Here is a 20,095-nt window from a genome sequence, read left to right as displayed (position 1 = left end):
GCGGCTTTCATTAAAAAGGCATTTGGTAAAGACTGGGGAAGGGGGGGGGGGGGGGGGTGCAGTTGACAAGAAGAGTGAAGCTGAGGCGTGTGTTTTTCTTTCGGGGTGGGTGGTCCTGTTGTGTGTGAGAGTGCTGGTGTCTGAGTGCGTGTGTGTGTGTGTGCGTGTGTGAGAGTGTGTTTGTTTGAGCGAGAGAGAGAGGGAGAGAGAGCGCATGGGGGAGCGACGTGTTGCTCATGTGCCAGTTCGGTTTTAGAAAATGTCTTTGAATGAAAATCAAAAAAAGTTGAATTCAGCGTTCCTCTCTCCGAGCGAGCGCTCAAGACAGCATAAAAAAAGCGAGAACGCAACCAAGCTTTGACAGATATTAGAGGGAAAGTGAGTGGGAGGGCCCCCCACTGCCACTATTACCATAACACCACCCCCCGCCCACCACCAACACCACAACCACCTCACACGTAAACACACACACACACACACACACACACACACACACACACACACACACACACACACACACACACACACACACACACACACACACACACACACACACACGCAGGCATCAAACCCCGGGTGGTGTGCCCAGTGTGTGATGCCTGCGAGAAAGGGAAGCTAACCAGTCATGAAATTACCAGACAAGTAGAAGCTTCTGGGCTCCCCGGTGGAGCCTCCTGGAGCTGGTGCTAAGCCTGAAAGAATTCAGCACACCTGATCAGGCCTGCATCCCATTCAGATTTAACACAACCATCAGGACGATGAAGAGGACGAGGATGAGGTTCGAGGGATGAGTTCCTAGCGATTATGATGGTTGTAATGATCACACTTTGATTGAATGGTAGAAAGACTGGTGAGGGGTTCGGGTTGGGTTGGGTAGTAATAGCTGCAAAGGGTGTTCGACTCCAGGCCTGAAGGTTAAGGGTTTCAACCCCATTGCTAGCAGGCTACTTGTCAGCATCCTTGAGCAGGATGCTACCCGCCCGCCTGCCCCTTCAACAACCAGTTTCTGTACTCACTGTGAGTCACATGTTTGTGAGCCTGTTGTTGTTGTTTGTGTACCTGAGTAGTATTTCATGCATTGAAAGAAAACTTTCAATGCAGCAAAAGGTTACTCGCTAAATATCGCAGGAATAACAAAGAAAGAGACAGGCTTTCCCATGGAGGCCCCTCACCTAGCATCTGACAGTGTGACAGCCTATTAAACATCAAGTCTCAATGTATCTCCACTGTGGGATGCTCTGGGCATGTAGTCAATACAACATCCATCACTCAGGGCCCCACCCGGGCCCCTGCTGCCCCAATATGTGTAGATCCTGCAACGCTTTTCCGCAGTGTGTAAGTAAAGAGAAAGACCGTAAACAGAAATGAGAAACAATGATTAAATATGTAGTGATGCAGTGAAAAATTACATAAAATGATATTTCCAGCGGACATTTTATCACAAAGTAAGTTGTTGTTTGGTATGTAATGGTGGCATGTGGAGATGGAGCTGCCAGGGAAAATATTCTGCAATTAGGGCGGGAAGCTGGCGATTGAAACTTGCGAGCGAAGAGGAAATGAGACAGTCTTATATCTGATTAACTTTCATTATTGAGAATGGAAAGGATTGTTTTATTGACTTCAACATTGAAATAGAGCGCAAACTTCCGCCACTTAAAGCCACTTACTATTTATAATGGCGCCTTTCTTGTCCGTTGATGCATGTTGTTTGTTGATGTCTATCAGGGCACACTGTTCATGTCTGACGTTTAAATGTTTAATGTCTGCGTCTCTGGCCAAATCCCTCAGGGTTTTATTTTAAGGCTGATGAATAGTTGTATGTTTTGAAATCATGTTAATCCTGTTAATCTTCAAACAGTTTTCTTCATGTAGATGCACATTAGCAAACATGTAAGCACCAGATAGGGAGCAGAAGCCACTTCTGTGCATGTAACCAGCTTAGTTTGGTCTTGGTTTATTTGTGTATCTGCCTCAACAACATTTTACATAAGAAGAAGCCTTTCGCCTACATTTCACCTTAGCATCCATTTCCGGAGTGTGTGAGTGTGTATGTATGCGTTGCAACATTAAATCGAATGAAAAACAACTCTGGTTCATTTAGCATAACATAACATGATGGGGGAAATACGCGGTTGAATTTGTTGAAATGACATACAGCGCGCCAGTAGTGTTTCTAAGAGGAGAGGATGGCATCAAATTGCCCACTGATTGGTCATACTCTTATTTATTTTAACCTATAACCTTTAAGAAACAGAAAATACAAAGCAGCCTTTATGTACAGTCCATTTCGAAAGGGCTTAGGTTTCACCCACTCCCTTCAGAATATAAACTGATGAGTTAGGGGGTGCAAATGGTTGCATGTTTATGGGTCATCACGTTCATGATTATGCACGTTAATAACCGATTCGTTTACAATCTAACACTGGATACGAGAAAGGGACCCCTTCCCTCGCAGGTTAACGAACAGAGCCATAAACTTGCAATGGCAAATTAGTGTTCTAAATGCATTTCAATGAATACTTTATCATTAGTAAGCCCATAACCACATGGAAAATAAATAAATAGACGGAGGATTTAGTGTTTGAAACTTTGATATTAACTTAGGGAAATACAGGGAAAACGTTATCAGAATATCAGCTCAGACAGGCAGCACACACCCGCAGTCTGAGAATGCGTTGGCTCAAAGGGGATTGTGGTTCCCATCCGTCGGGGCTAGAATTCATAATTACAGTTGGCAGCAATAAATCTGTGTTTATCTCGTGATCACGTAAGCCCCCCTTGTTACCTTGAAGGTAGTCGATTCAATTTCTGCTCGGGCGGTGATAAAAAAAGACAACGAAAATCGTCAGAGTGCTACAGCACACACAGAACACTGGGTGTTCCCATTGCATTTAATGTGTGACTGAATACAAAAAAGGGGAAGCTTGTGATTTGATTCCACAGGTGTCTGCTGTGTTTTATTGTCATGGAGACGGACAGACATTGTCATAGCAGCCATTCATTGAACCCAGGCAGATGGAGCACAATGAGGAAGCCTTGTGGAATTACAAAATTGATTGAAAGCATTAATTTAAATATTCGCCCTGGAAAACGCAGGTGAGCGCCGGATAATTGACCCTGGAGGACATTCACCGCTCATACAGACGATGATCACTCCTCCCTTGTATGGGCAAAATATTACCGGGATGCCGCCCAGAGTTTATTCTTTCAGACAGGGCGCCCGAAATACAAAGTCAAAATCGTTTTTTAATCAGAGCGTTCCGTCTTCCTTCCTTTCTTTCACATTGCGACGAAGGCATAAGCCCAGGCAAAGATGGTGAGACTGTCACATAATGTAATGTAGTATCACATTATATAATATAAGGCAAAAAGAGGGGTCAAAGTGCTCTCTCGGGCAAGATGGAAAGTAATAAAACCACCACTGAGTAGCCCGGTAATCATGCAGGAATAGAAAATCCCACCGTTCCGTTCTGATATATAGCTCTCCTGTTTCACACAATGTGGGGACAGGCCAGTGAACACCTCGGATACGCTGAACGAAGGCAGGAGGCCTCAGAAGACCCATGAGTGTCAATTTAGCCGGCCGTTTTCCAGAGCCTTTACAACCCTGTGTCTGGCCACCCCCCACCCCCGCCCACCGCACACCGGCCCGAGACATCCGTCGTTTCGTATGCGGATGACTCGCCGCTGATGTGGTAAAGCTACTCCGAACACAGAGCTCCCCTGCAGGTCTGCTTATGGAGTGTGTGTGTGTGTGTGTGTGTGTGTGTGTGTGTGTGTGTGTGTGTGTGTGTGTGTGTGTGTGTGTGTGTGTTGTGTGTGTGTGTGTGGTGTGTGTGTGTGTGTGTGTGTGTGTGTGTGTGTGTGTGCGTCTGTTTGGGTGTGTGTGTGTGTGTGTGTGTGTGTGTGTGTGTGTGTGTGTGTGTGTGTGTGTGTGTGTGTGTGTGTGTGTGTGTGTGTGTGTGTGTGTGGGTGCGTCTGTTTGGGGTGTGTGTGTGTGTGTGTGTGTGTGTGTGTGTGTGTGTGTGTGTGTGTGTGTGTGTGTGTGTGTGTGTGTGTGTGTGTGTGTGTGTGTGTGTGTGTGTGCGTCTGTTTGGGTGTGTGTGTGTGTGTGCGTCTGTTTGGGTGTGTGTGTGTGTGTGAGTGTGTGTGTGTGTGTGTGTGAGAGCCTGTGTGAGAGTGTGTGTGTGTGTGTGTGTGTGTGCGTGTGTGTGTGTGGGAGGGCTGAACGGGACCAGGTTGGCTTGCCCGAGGCTCTAGTAATCAGATATGTCCTCCAAGCACCGTGCTCCACTTCCCTTTGATCAGGGGACCCAGATGGATCTGGAAAAAAGGGGTGTGTGCGCGTGTGTGTGTTTGTGCGTCTGCGCGAGTGCGCATGTGTGTGTGCGTGTGTTCGCATATGTGTGCGTGCATGCATGTGTGTGTCTGCGTGGGGGAAGAAGGGGGTCTACATAAAGACAGAAATCAAATCACAGAGAGCGGTGCAGGCTGCTCGCCCAAGGCATACAGCACACTTTGATGGGAGCAGCTCACCCAGGCTGCCTGCTCAGATGGCTGAGTGACAGAATACAGGGGGGAACCAGCCCCAGAGCAGGCAGCGCACCAACCCGCGGAGAGCAGGGGAGAAGAGGCTGGAAATCAGGGGGAGAAGACAGTACAAATTACTGAGAGAAGACGGGAGAGATCCTGGAGGGAAGAGGGTAGGATTCATGGGGAGAGGACCGTAAAGATGACGGGGAGAAGATGGTGGAAAAAATTGAGGGAAGATGGGGCAGATCATGAGGAAAGTGGTCGAAATCATGGAGATAAGATGGTAGATATCAGGGAGAATACATTGTGAAATTATGCGTGTGTGTGTCTGTGTGTGTGTGTGTCTGTCTTTCTGTGTCCGTCTGTCCGTCTGTCTGTCTGTCTGTCTGTCTGTCTGTCTGTCTGTCTGTGTGTGTGGGGGGGCTGGCTAATGTCTGGGATATTGAATTCTAAATGGTATATATGGGTTAAAAGGAGCCATATAAGTGCGTACACATCAAACGAGTGTTGTTGTTCTACTGGCTTATCACACCGGACACATCACCCTGGGCACACCGGGTTCACCATCACATTCTCACATTGCTTCTGTTGTTTTTCTTCCTCACACCAATATCTATTCAACAAGAGAGCAGGTGTCATTTTGTTGGTCACCCTATTCCCCGTGTAAGACTTGTAACATTGGTGGATGAAAAAGTGCACGAGAACACACACACACACACACACACACACACAAGTTTCTGTTCACGGCATTATTTTTGTACTTTACACAGTGGTACCGACAGGTTATAGAACGCAGTCAATTCTTTATACATATCTCTCTTGTCAACAAACTCCGTTTTTTTCGTTTTATTGGGTTGTCCAAGTTTTATGCTCATATACTCTTTTCTTGATGTTTGTTCCTGTGGCCTCTGTCATGTATTGATTTGTCGTAAACTAATCAAATACTAAATTGTTCTCTGAAGCACTCCTTTAAGTTATAATGGATACTCTGAACTATAAGTGCTATAAATAAAAAATATATTATGAGTGGCGGGGGCTCTTTTACAAATAGATAACAGAACAATCAACCTTATAATTTACTGTTTTGTGTATGTGTCCATAATCACATGCTCGTCCATGTGTGTGCGTGTGTGTGTGTGAGTCCACATGTATGTTTATGTGCATGTGTGTTCATGTGTGTTTGTCAATGTGCACACTGTGTGTGTGTGTGTGTGTGTGTGTGTGTGTGTGTGTGTGTGTGTGTGGTGTGTGTGTGTGGTGGGTGTGTGTGTGTGTGTGTGTGTGTGTGTGTGTTTTTTTGTGTGGGTGTGTGTGTGTGTGTGTGTGTGTGTGTGTGTGTGTGTGTGTGTGTGTGTGTGTGTGTGTGTGTGTGTGTGGGCGTGTGTGTGTGGGCGTGTGTGTGTGTTTGTGGGTGTGATACGACCAGGAGGGCCAGCTGTCTCTAGCATTAGAAGTTTGAACGATATTGGGGTCACAGACTTTCTGTTTCGATGAGAGACAGCTTTTCATTACAGGGCAACTGGGGGGAGGTCAGACCAGGTCAAACCCCCCCCCCACACCTACTCACTCACACACACACATCGCCCAGCGGTGCAGACAAAAGTACGCAATGCACTAACCTTTCTGCTCCACATCCTCCTGGGTGGGTTCCATCCAACGCTAATCAGTGCACACCCGTCACCCACCCAGATTGATGTGTGTTTCATATCGCGATGACCCCGAATGGGAGTGTGTGTGTGTGTGTGTGTGTGTGTGTGTGTGTGTGTGTGTGTGTGTGTGTGTGTGTGTGTGTGTGTGTGTGTGTGTGTGTGTGTGGGGGTGTGTGTGGGTGTGTGCATGCAATGGCACAATAGTCTTTTTATTGGCATTCATTACACTCAGACATTTAGCAAGTCAGGTGGGTGGAACCATATTGGGTTTTCTTCACTCCCTCACTTGTCATTCACTTCATGTAAACAATATCCAACTAATTGAGAAGCCTAAACAAAAAAAAGATGTTGTTTTTATTGCATAAGCGACAGGTGGGCGATTACACTCGTAAATGGGTACATAGGCGCCCCGCATGAGTCACGCAGCTCCTCAGAGCTCATTCATTATCATTATTCAACGATAATTGCTTGTGCAAGTTGTTTGGTCTTTAAATCGATTCTGGATGCACAGCGAAGAACTGTAACAGGACTGAAGAACAATAACAGGATAAGTGTGGGACAATCGCAGGCCCCCACGATTAGAAAGTGTGTGTGTGGTCTCCGACTTCAAAGCAAATGATTCCATCCACAGAATGAGCATCGGGCGTGGCCGGCAAGGTGGGAATAATCTGGCTGTTACCATGACGTCACGTCCATATGCCATGGGAATATTCTTAAGACATGCTTCCTGTTATCATTTTAGATATCCTTTTTTATCAAGAAGTAAAGCAGATTTACAGTACATATTAAATGTACACTCTTAGCTATATTTACGAGATTTCAATCGATATTCTCAGACAAAACGTTTTCTTAAGTAAATAAAGCATCACATGTCAAAACCGTTGCCAGAAGCTAGGACCTGAATAATAACTAATTTGACTGAAATTCATGCTATATTTTTTCAAATATAAGTGAATACGTGTCCATCAAAGTAACGATCACAAGCAAAAATAAACAGACACATTCAAATTAACTAGCTGTTGAAAACCACAGTAAATAAATCTGTGGAAACACAATAAAGAGAGAGTGAAAGTCCACTGAAAATCCACTGCAGCATTTATGACAAAAGTCATAAATGCTGAAGTTTATTATTTTATTTTATTATAATTGTTTTACTGGGGTATGGCCAGGCTACGACCTATTAAAGTACAAGTTCTGGATTTAATTGAGATATTTTTTATTATTTACAAAAGTAATCCTTGAGAGCTGAGGATCTCTAGTAAATGGTGTTCATTATTAACTATGGAAAAAAAAAGATAAATGAAAGCAAGGCCAGGCTTGCTGAAACTTTCAAACCAATTCGAACCTCTGCTATAGCTTATTAATCTTCTGTTCTCAACAAATATAGCAACGCACACTTTTATGTTCTGCTCGTGCAAATATATGTATAAATATGAATATATAAATATATACATGAGGCCAAAACAAACAATATATACACAGTTTGAGAAAAAGGTTTAAGAACCTTGTTAGATTCCAGACTGCACTGAACTTCCAATTAGAATCAATGAAAAAAACATAATCATGTACCTGTAGAGGCAAATCTTGATGTCGGTAGAACATTGTTGTTTTAACAAATGTAATGTATGAACAGTGCACAGGTGGTGCGTGGGACTTTGGGTGTGCATGTGTTGGTTTGTGAGGGGGGGGGGGGGGGGGTGGGGTTGTCTGTGTGTGTGCATGTGTGTTTGTGCCTCATGCTGAAGGGGTGTGTGTGAGGCACTCTGTGACAGAATGAGGTCACCTGTATCTGACTGCACAATGACACGTTCATCATGTCAGCCACTCTATAGCCCTATAGCAGATACCTCACCACACACATACACACACACACACACACACGCAGAAGCACATGCACACACACACATGCACACATCCCGATGTGATCGCAACAGAATGTAGACCAGATTCAGGAGTGAGGGGGACACACAGAATAGCTCAGTGCTCCTGAACTGTTGGATAAGGATGAGAAACATCCCAGGCAGCCTTACCCGTGTCGTATCCTTAACTTCCACTGTTATCCCTCTGGGGTGGTTTCATACAGAAATTCATGATATGCATTAGATATGCATTATGTTGAATCAAAACACGCTGGATTTAAAGCAAAGGCAATGGCAGCGCTTCCCAGATAATTTGTGCTTCACAGAGGATCCAGTGAACAGATGGCGCCCAGTCAGAGGGAAAATAAACAAACATGAATTAATTATCACATCAATTACCACTATTTACAATTTAGTCGGTTTAGCCCAGGCACTTTTGGCCCAAGCGACACAGTGAATACAGATACAGGTCGTTAGAGGAGTAGGTAGGGGGTGTATGCATTTATGTTTAAATACTCTATAGTTCGAACTGAGAGATGTGGATAAAAACAGTGTCAGTCTGAGGAATACGTCCAAGGAAATGTGTAGCTACAAATAAAGAGGCCTCTTTGGGTGTTTACGGGCCTCTTTTAATTGTATATTAAAAAAATTAAACGCATACGTCTTTGTTTTCATTTAGCTTTACCCTGTGTACTCATTCCCTGTGCCATTGTGTACATGCCAATCTCCCACTTATTTAAAAAGCAATCCAAGCTTTAACGTGATTAACCAAAACCGACGAGCCGTCTGCTTCTCTTCTGCATCCCGCAAGCCGCAGCTAAGAGTCAACACTGGTTTTGCTCACTCTTAAAATAATACTGAATTAAGTTTTAGCACCTGTGCTAGGGGCCGTCCTAATAGGATTTTATTGTTTTGTATATCAAATTAATTGAGTCTGCTCGTTTTACTCACCGGCCCCCCCAACCGTGCATTGTATTGCTCTGCCGTTGTGCGATGATATTGCCTGGCTTCACAATAGAGTGCGGTGGATGTGCGCCCGTTTGTAGTTGTCCTTTGTTCCTCAATGGTAGTGGCTGTTTGCGGCCCCCGCCAACAGTGCCTGTTAAACTTCAGTGTGTTTGAGGTGTTGCCTCCTTGTGCACGCTTTAAAGTAAATACTTTCTGTGCGTTGGCTTTCACCAGGCCCCTGTGTTGCTGCTCCGCCGTCCCCCATCCCAAAGGTTGCATACTAAGCATATATTTTGTGTAACTCAAACAAACCACAGTTTCTGTAAACAAGCCTGTGTTCTTTTTCGTTCACTCGAAGCCCGGAGCGGCTAGTCTTGGTCCTGTACTGTGTGGTATGAGTTTCCATAACACAGATCGTATATCATAGTAGATATGACCAGACAGTCAAATACATCTATGTAAATGCATGCCTGTCTATATGCATTTTTGCATTTGTGAAATGTCGATCAAAAAGTTTGGATGAGAGTAAAGTTAAATGGCAACAATTAGGAAGAAAAATGAAATGATGTCAAAGTAAGTCATTTAAAACGTAACACCCTGGATGACAAGGCTTCCTCCGCCACTGTTATGTGTTGATGTCTTTATGACGATACGGAACATATCGCACTAATGGTGTTCAACAACCCGAGACAGGCGAGACTTTCGTTTTAAGACTCGATTTCGGCTCGCACCACAACACTACTGTCATCACGCCTCCAAGCTAACACTGGACCTACTTTGCTAGCGCTAGTTGCATGCGAAGAGACCCCATGCAGGTTTCTCTTCCTCTATTCTACGCACGCACGCACGCACGCACGCACGCACGCACGCACGCACGCACGCACGCACGCACGCACGCACGCACCCACGCACGCACGCACGCACGCTCTTTGACACCCACCATGTCAGTCTTAATCACAGCCTCAAAGGCCTGACCATTGCCCAAGGATATCAAAGCCAGAAACCTCAGATATTTTAGATAATTGCACAAATTATGTAGGGCTGGTCGTGGTTTTCTGGGCCAAGTAGGCCTGGTGGCAATAGGTGCCTGCCCTTATATCTGTTATTAATTGTGAAAGATGCTGTTTTTCTCTTTTCTGTGACTGTTGCTCAGACATCATTAGTGACTAGCAGACCTGCCTGCGGCGATGCTCCCTTAACCCCTACCACTAGTAAGAAGACTTGATGTGTTTTTGTTTGAGTGTGTGTGTGTGGTTTAGAGTTGTGTTGTTATGTGTGCGAGCCCAATATAAATAGCTTGGTGTGTTGCCTGTGTCCGCATTCTTATAGACCTGAAAAGATGGTTACAGTATTTAATGTGACTTAATTCAATAACAAAGCATATTTTTGTTTGATTCCAAAGCACCGTGGGCTTTCTCCATAAATCCACGACAGGATGATAAGGACTTTTACGTTATGAATATATAATGGCACTAAACTCATGCTAAAATAGCCCATTGACTGCCATATACGCCTAGCATAAGAGGCACTCAAGAATAATGCTGAAGAAGCCCTAAACCTGCATGTATTCAAATACGCCTGTGGTGGACCTGGTTTAATGCAGTATGACTCTTAACTCTATTCAATATTAATACACAACGACACAACCACCGATAGCGAGTAGCGCAGCGCTGCTCGTGTGAGAGCGCGAGTCACACTCAGTGTTCAGTACAGACTGTTTTTTAAATAGCTTAGCCCGTCACGGCACAACCTGTGGCCATTTTAAGGTCAGGAACTAGGCTGTGTTACACAATACATACTGCTTCCCCCCCCACCCCTCCAGAAGCAGACAAGTTTCACTACTCTGCCAAATATCCCAGGATGAAATAATAATGGCCGCTATTAGGTATGGCCTGTGGACCAGAAACGTTTATTGGACTTTAAAAATGTATATGGAATCACAAGGGCAGCCCATGCCAGCTGCATTATTTAACTGGTCTCCGGAGGCCGGGAGAGTTGCTTAGATGAGAAGGGAGATGTGTGGCCGTGGGTTCACACAGTACTTGGTATGGATTCATATACACCCTCAAAGCTGTAGTTCATATGTATCGGGGACTCACATGGCCTGGCCAATGTTTATAAAGGATTAATCAGGTGGTTGTTGTCATTGGAGATGTGCCATGTACTTTGTTATTATAAGTGCCATTGTATGTTTATCACTGTTATGTTGATGATGTTGAGTCATCAATTATTATTCTTAATTATTAGGTTTGATTGTATTGATTTGAATGCCCTTTCTTGTTACTCTTCATGCACTGGTCAATGTGTTTTTATGTATTATAGTTTTTATGAATTTATATTATGTGTTTGTAATTCTATGCATTTATGTATTATGTGTATTCTTAATTTGATATTTATATATTATATTTGTGTTTGGGCCTGTTCTGTGTGATTTAATACTTCTATCTCACTTGTCTCAGGTGAGGTCGAGTCTATCGGAATTTAAATACAAGCAAGGGGTCAGGGGTCAGGGGTTTATGTTTTGATTATGGAGCCGTTCGCGCCATTGGGGTCAGAATGTCACTCATCCACGCAAGTTACTGCGTTTGCGGTTTTTTGGTCATGGTCTGTCATGTCACATATAGGGTCCAGCTGACAGAGGTTGCTTTAAAACGTTAGTTTGGCAGAACCCAGTCGGAGGAGTCGCAATAAGAGACTACAACAACGGCTAACAAATATGCCCCGAGTTTCAACCAACCGACACAAAGGCTACAAGTACCAAGCCGAAAACCTGGGAATTATATCTGGTTAAAGTTGTACGCGAAATGGATTAAATGGACGGGTTAATTTGGACAACAGAAACTATTAATGTGGCAACAGGAGCCCAAATGCCTTAAAAGCACGACCGCGCCGCCGAATATACATCCGGTATTTTGTGCGCATTGGGGACGGCAGGGGGATATGCAGGTGCCACGGCGTGCGTAAAGGCAACGGGACTGTCATACCGCCGTATGCTCTGGTAGGTATCACTTCCCTGATGAACTAATGAAGATGATATTTAACACTAACTTGAAACTTTTGAAAGGATGGTGTAGAGGTGGGCTATGGCAACGTGCACATATGTCAAAGATGAATACACAGTTGTATGGTCAGAAGTTACGCCACTGAACAGTCTCCAAAATAACGTTATTCTCGCTTGACAGGGCTCTGCAAGCGCTGGCCAAGGAATGTATCGTCGAGGTCCTCATCTTGGAACCGTTCCTGGCCAGCCTCAGAGCTTTGTTGTGGTTAGGATTCCCCCCACAGCTAAGGAGGCTTACCAATGGACATACCTTCTGGAACACGCGCAACTGAGACTTCGTTCATGACAGCCTGTGAGTTTGGGAAACCTATATTGGTGGGGATGGGTAGGCAACCAGCATGCACACACAATAGACAGCACAGGCTCACATCAGCCCTCTCCTATGGCCATATTATTGACCAGGAACACAGCACACACCAATGCTGGTGTGTCTTTGGTCTTTGGGGCCTACGAGGGGCCCTATGTTTTTTAGGGCAACGCCTTCAGGTTTTATGCATTGCCCTAAAATGTTGAGCTTATCTAAAGGACTCAGTTGTGGGCCCTAACAGACAGCAGTTCCTAGCTATTTTCCATCATCACCGGGAGGCTAGCCCAATATTAAAATGTGTTTGAATTCTGGTTTTATATCCCCTCGGACCTTGCTACATTTGTGTTGGCTTAGCTGCAGTGGTTTGGGTATGGAATTTGATTGATTGAAAACTTTATTGAACAACAATCAACAAGAAGTGTTCAAAAGGATAAAAACACAATAAAGCCCAGAGGCTTGTTTCCATTGTTGTCCTTAAAATTATTAGGAGACAAGCGATCAATACGTTTTATGTATTTAAGTTGTACGCAAGCCAAGTAGTAATTGGGTGGGCCCTACCCTAACCCATGTGTGTCTCATGTCCATCTTGCTGCTAGATGGGGATGGACCACTCCTTATATGCTTTAATTATTGGAATGGGGAGTCGGCGTGTTAAATCAAGGCTATTATTGTCTTCCTTCCCGTAAACCAGTGCAGCTTAAGGCCATTAAAGAAATGATGTGTAAAGTTAAATGGACAGGGAATCCAGTTTTGTTTCTTTTTTAAACATCTTTGTTTCTCTTCTTTGATCTTCAACATAGTCTTCCATGCTATTTTCGTCACGGTTGCTAAAATATATCCTTGTTCAGAAAGGAGCTGGTGTAAAAGCCTAGGTCTCCTGCCAAAACAGTTGGTGAACTGAAATTGTGTTTGAATTTTAGGGGGTTCATTTGCACTTCAATGGGCGTCCTGGTAATACTTTAATAGACTCGGGCAGTGGGCAGATGTTGCGTGCCCTGATATGATCCGGTGGTAATACAATGCGTCCATTGAGAGCAAAAGGCCTACTATCAAGCTAAAGTGCAGATCACTGTCATTAATTAGGTCTACTTGCACTTCTTTGGTCACAGACTGGGCTCAGTCACATATCTCTCCGGGTGACAAACTGTATTCAAACAGCGCATTTAATATTCTGCATCTGAGTGCTCATAGCAGATAATTGTAGAACAGTTCTGCATAAAATGGGATTCTTACAAGTATAAAATCATTGTTTTCATTGTGTATGTATGTATGTATGTATGTATGTATGTATGTATGTATGTATGTATGTATGTATGTATGTATGTATGTATATGTATATATATAGTCTTTGTTTCTCTATGTATGAATTGTATCATAATCTGTGAAGCGAAGCAATCCAAACTGCGGAATAGGAAATATGAATACTGAATATCAAAAACACATTTTAATTGGGGTTCATATGGAATATGTCATTAGGATATACCTTAAGATGTCTCATTTGATGTTTAATTTGTGGAAAGATTAATACAATCTGCAATCATTATTGGGCTCACAATAATGGAGATGAACCCATAACTGAAACAAAACTTTCCATCTTTGGTCAAGACAATGATGTTTGATTCACTTAAAGCAATTGTGGTTATGCAGGCCCTTGAAATCCAAATTCTCACAATTTGAAAAAAAAAGATTTTGATTGAATAGAAATGGTTCACCAAACGTAATGTCCTAAGAAAATATATAGACCAGGGGTGCCCAACCTTTTTTGACCCAAGATCTACTTTTCAAGTAGCCAACCTCCCGAGATCTACCAGCAAACCTACCTTCAAGCGGGGGGGGGGGGGGGGGGGGGTAGAGAACAATTGTTGACGGGGGGGGGGGGGTAGAGAACAATTGTTGACGGGGGGGGGGGGGTTGTATCGTGAACCTACGGACTTCAGTGGGGGTTTCATTCCGTCTGCGCACGGCACCTTCTCAACGATAATCAATAATCTTCCTCCCACTCAGGGTGAAAATGGTAGGTCTTAGCTTGTTTCCCCTCAGCCATGCCAACGTTTAGGAGTGTGTAACTACTGTTGACGGCTTTCAACAGCACATGCGCTACCGCACGTATATGTCCCGCGCAAATTTAATTTTATTTAAAAAAAAAAAAAAAAAAGATTTTTTTTTTTTCTTCACCCCTCGCGATCGACTTGGGATCTGTCGGCGATCTACTGGTAGACCGCGATCGACTGGTTGGGCACCCCTGATATAGACAGATAATTTTACATTCATTGCCCTGAATAATCAGCACAATCTGTTTTGTGGGGATATAAAACCAACCAGAATTCAAGCAAAAAATAAGAAACTTAATCGCAGACATTTTTTATCGAATGCCTCAAGAGGCAACAACAAAGAAACACACTTCTTCTCATTGGTATTTACTTGTTTACTCGCCACATCGCTACAGATGACAATAAAATAACAAAGAACAGAAACAAGCATTCTCCTATTCCCAGCCTACCAAAATACATGGTTTTAACAAAAGGCGGCCCTGTGTAGACTTGAGAAAGCTTGCAGTCTTTAAAACCTGAAAATGCAGGCATGTAAAAGTCAAATAGGCGTTGTGCCATTGTATTGTATTGAGACGTCATGTGACATCCTTTCCAGGGAGAGACATTAGATTATGGATTGAAATGTTCAATTTCAAGCCCTGTGGATTGGCTGGCACATGACCATCATTGGATTGTATTTGTTTTGCTTGTAGGATGCCTCATGATAAATGAGCCTGCTGTAATTCGGTTGAAATAGTGCTGTTTCTTTGTGTTCTGTTTATCTGGCAACATGGTAGTCGTTTTCAGCGTGTGTGCATGACGGTTTCCTTTAGTAGAGTCCAAGCACATATTTTGTACGGCTCAAAGTAAATACTAGGCGATGAGTTATTAAATAAAGTGGCCCTATATCAATCTGAAAATATGTTCTTTGTTATATTGCCAATTATTTGTTAGCAGTTAAAACCCTGGCATACAAATTATGTTTAATTCACTGGACTACAATGTAATTTTCTGTGCGTTTGCTCATCGTTATTATTATTTTTGGAGCTGTTTTGTGGAGAGGCAGAGCCGGCGGGGCCTGAGGGTGAAATCAGACGAGGCCGTGCGGTTGATTGTGCTATTCAAAGAAGCCTTATTACAATCAGTTGGCGACTGGCTCTGCAGACAAATGACTGATAGAGAGCCTCATAGGGGAAGGAGAGCACAGAAGATAGGCTCTGATATCGTCTATTGGCTCCTCCGCCTCGCGTTCCTTCTGCCAGCGTGGAGAACTTATTAATTTGTTCAGAATTCTGGTGACACAACGGCATGTATTCTCAAGCTGCACACACGGCTTTGTTAATTATCTGCAACAAGACGGAAATACCACCCCGCATTAAATATGTATTTATACGTGGGTGGGGGGGGGGGTCTTATTGGACTGTGTGTGTGTGTGAATGCATTAAAAGGAAATTGGGCATTGACAAAAATCGTCTGCATGGCAGTATCCTAGCAGCTATCAAACCATGTTTGCATGGGATGCTGACAATCAGGGCTGAGGGGGGAAATTGACCGCTGAAGAGATTCAGAGAGTTTTTGCTTTAAGGGAAAAATGACCGATCACGAATTGAGAGGAAAAGCCAAGCTGAGACGGGCCTGTGGTGTTCGGTTTAGTCTGGCAGACGTTATCTTTGTAATGGGGATTATTGACTTTTGGAAGTATAGGAATGTGTCGTTTGTTACTCTAATTTGTTCACGTGGAGAAATTTAAGCAAACTATCATGTGTTTAAACTAAAGAAACGTACACACACACGCTCGGGGTCAAAAGTTGTCACTTTTTTTTTGTTATTGTTCCGCCCTCTTATAATTTAATTTCATATGATGTTGACAAGGATAAGTAGTAATTAATAAATTAATTTATTAGTGGCTACACCAGTTAGGTGGGGTTGCCTTGTGTTTGAAAACCATACAATAATGACCGCTCGCTTGGAACAGCCCGACATCCAAACAGAAAGGGACATTTCTAGCGGTATGTTGCTAGTGTGGTGGTGGTGTATCCAATGGTGACATCTTGATAGCAGTTGGATGTTTAATGTAGAAAAGTATTTTGATATTCAACAGGATAATCCCGCTTCGAAGTACAGACAACTGATGCAGAGGCAATCGTGTGATCACCGGTTTGAGTCCCCTGTATCGAGCTTTGTGTAGCCGAGCAGTCGGATAGACGGCAATAACCTCTGAAAAGATGGTCGGGTCAACATTCATACAGAGTCCGCGAATTAGAACGTAGCCTGCCCTAAAATCGAGCTCAACCAAAACTCATAGAAACTGGATATGTGAAAATGGTGCCAATGGATGTAAGGCATAAAGACTAGCAGTAAGCCGCGAGCAGGGTAAAAAGCAGGTAAACTTTGCCGCCAGTAGACCTCGGTGTAACGCACATAGACCATCAAATAGCGGTTGAACTGACTTTCAATAAGTTGGTGGAGACTATACGCAGAAAATAAAGGCATACAAGTCGACACAATACCCAACAACGGTTTGAGATTTGGACCTTGTATCCGATTTAGTTTACTTCGTCAACACGGACACACAATAACAAACAGCACAGTAAACTGTAAAATAGTAACGGATCGTCCCCCCTGAATCCCAGAGCGAACCCCTGAAACACTGTAAGAGAATATTACAATTAATTGTAATTTGTTCCAACATTTAAAAGTGGAGACCTTTTGATACTTTGAAAATGAAAAGCAGCCCTCTGGTTAGCACTGTGAAATCACAGCGGAACCAGGCCTCGGGGTCTGCCGCTAATCAAATCACACACCCGCATCACAGAGGAATAGAACCGCGTAGAACCACAGAAGGGCTTATATGCTAATGTACCCCCCCACACACACACGTGCACATACTAGACATAGCATACACAGCGCAGAGAGGGGCCTGTTCTGATTAGGATAATGAACCGTGGCACCTGCTTAGGTGAAACGCAACAGGAACATCGTCTCGGATACTAAATTCAGTACGTCTAAATTAGCATCCTGTACACAGCGAGCGTTTACCGTGCGGACTCTGTGTGTGGGTATGGGTGTGTGTGTGTGTGTGTGTTACAAACCCTAGGCACACGTCAAGGGGATTTATTATATATTTTTTTTAAATGTTTTTTATTCAACACTCGTTTTATTTATTTTTAACTGGACAGAGTCAATTTGCCCCCACTACCACTGTCACTTTTCCCAGAAAAAAACCTGACTAAGCCGGTTAGAACGCCTGCCCGTAGATATTGAATCTGACAGTTGGGGGCGGCTGAGGCGAGGTGAAGGAGGGGGTTCTTGAAATGAAAATGTTTTTGAGTAGCACCTCCACCACCATGACAGTGTTGGTTTTCTGTCCGTGTTGGTGGGCTCCTCTGTCGATAAAGTGTGTGTGTGAAGGGGGGGGGGGGGGGGTACTCTAACTGCCACTGGGTCTCCTGGGTAATAGGGCATTGGCACAGCTCCAACCCAAAACAGATCTGACAGGAAGGGGCACAGAGAGCCATTACCATCTGAGTGGAGTGTTTATAGGAATCCCCCCCCTCTCCCCCCCACCAGCTACAAAAAAAGGAAGAAAATAAATAGGCCTTCAACACTGTACGGACCATCAGAGAAATACGGAGAAGCCGGAGACAGAGAAAACATTGTGATGACAAATGGGATGTTTAGCACGCGACCAACCCGTTCCAAAGAAACGCCACGTCGTATGAAATACCGGGCCATTCTTTTTTATTACGGCCCTCTTAAATCCTATATGCAGATAATATTAACTTTATTGTCATTGGCCTTGCCATTTGGTAGGGGCTACTTTGTCTTTACTAGGCTCCAACACAGGAGCAGTTCCATTAGGAAGCGTCTGGCCCTCTATGGAAGTCCACAGCAACCTGGCCCTGTTCCTATCTGAAGGGAATTTTCCCGTATTTCATTCACTCATTCACTGTATAGAGTTTTAAGCCAGGAACTAAGCCAAGCTGTGTGTGTGTGTGCGTGTGCGTGCGCGTGTGTGCGTGCGTGCGTGCGTGCGTGCGCGCGCGCGTCATATAGTGTAAATGGCAGTACACCGCTTTGTTCCCAACTGCAATCACAGCTTGTGTGTCAATCAATGTCAGTTCCACTGTTTCCCTATGAGTGAGTCAACAAATAACCTGTGGATTATAGATACCAGGAATAACGTTTAACACAGCATGTCAGAAAGGGCAGTCATGGTTTGCTCAACATAATAAAAAACTTTGTTGACGTTCGTGGGTACAGTAAACATTTCCAATGCCAATAGTGAGCCCCAACTACGACCTATAGACGTCACTGTTAAACTCTGGGATTATAGGCAGTGTAATACGTCTCAAATATCAACAAAAAATATCAACGTCATTAACTAAACATGTTTTTCTTTAGACAAGGTTGATTTCTTACAGCCTTGTGGCTTCTACAGGAGCATATAGCATTGTTTCACATAATCAAAGCTAGTGGTAAGTCTTCCATGGATGCCCCCCCCCTGCCCCCCCAAAAAATGATTTAGTTGTAAAACACTAAAACTCGATCTAGTAGAGTTTGCTAATTGGAAAACTAACATATTGCAGGTGTCCATTAAACAAGTATGATGATGATTTTGTTGGTTGATGTAAATTTCAAGCCATTATAGAATCTATGCTACCCTATCACGTGCCCACAAAGATAAATGATGGATCAACATGGCAGTTGACAGTCCACTGGGTATGCCGGTAAGTCTGGGTGGACAGTTCCACGTGTTATTTCATTTAGGGTAGATTTAGAAAAGATTTGCATGACATCCTCACGCTTGGTTGTGAAATAATGTCCGTCTAGCCTCCTACAATCCTCTCCTCACCTGTCGAACCCACCGCCTCATCAATATTCCAGCCCCCCCTTATCACTCCTCCCCAGAGATCACTCCTCCTGCTTGTTCGGGAAGAACATGAAGACATTAGCTTATGACCAGAAGCGAGCCGTTTTTCTGTGTTCTCCCTGGGCATCGTGTTAAAATCTAAACACAGCTCTTGCACATGTGCTGGAGGTTTTTTTTCCCCCTTTTTTTTTTGTCTTCTCAAAACACGCTCCAGTGCTCCTGAAACTCCCTAATCACCCGTCCTTAACCACCCGGCCGGCAGAATGTCATTACCGGCTCATCTAAGCCACTGACAGACACATGCTGGGGAGCGGGAAAGACACAGCCCCTCCAAAATCTCATTAACAACGCCGCACACATCGCACACACATCTGAGGAGGGGGGATGTCCAGTCTGGAACAATCTTCATTACATCCCCCGACTGCGTAACTGCGGCCACCGAAGGCGCGGCATCTCCACACAAAATGGCGGTACGTTCTTCTCCAATTTGTCATTTCCATTACAGGAGTTCAGAGGGGCTTTACCTACTACCGAGGACTAACACTCCGTGCCCGGCTCTTCAAAGCCCGGCTCCTGTCATACGGAGAACCAGAGTTTGCACAGCGCTTTGGTGGTATAAGTGTATGGTGAAACCTTGCTGTGCCCTCGAAAAAAAAGCCCTGGATCTAAATCCATGAAAGCCTACACACTGTCACACCATTACCGTTTGCGGCCCAAGAAACGGCTCCGTTCAGGAGCAGAACACGGACATTGAGGGACCAAATGCTCGCCCCCGTCGTCTTTTAGGTTTCGTCCTTTTTAAGGTTTCGTGAAACACGTGCATAGACCTGCATGT

General features: G+C 44.2%; 1 long non-coding RNA gene across 1 annotated transcript; it reads left to right on the top strand.

Moving 5' to 3' along the window:
- The first annotated feature begins 11,507 nt into the window (after positions 1-11,507).
- On the top strand, positions 11,508-20,086 carry LOC130375888 (uncharacterized). The gene is made up of 3 exons (XR_008893917.1): positions 11,508-11,987; positions 12,172-12,342; positions 19,766-20,086. It is a non-coding gene; the product is annotated as an uncharacterized LOC130375888 (long non-coding RNA).
- Positions 20,087-20,095: the final 9 nt, after the last annotated feature.

Source organism: Gadus chalcogrammus, chromosome 22 (assembly GCF_026213295.1).
Source record: "Gadus chalcogrammus isolate NIFS_2021 chromosome 22, NIFS_Gcha_1.0, whole genome shotgun sequence".
In the NCBI taxonomy this organism is placed as follows: Eukaryota; Metazoa; Chordata; class Actinopteri; order Gadiformes; family Gadidae; genus Gadus; species Gadus chalcogrammus.
This window is presented reverse-complemented; position numbering and strand designations above follow the sequence as displayed.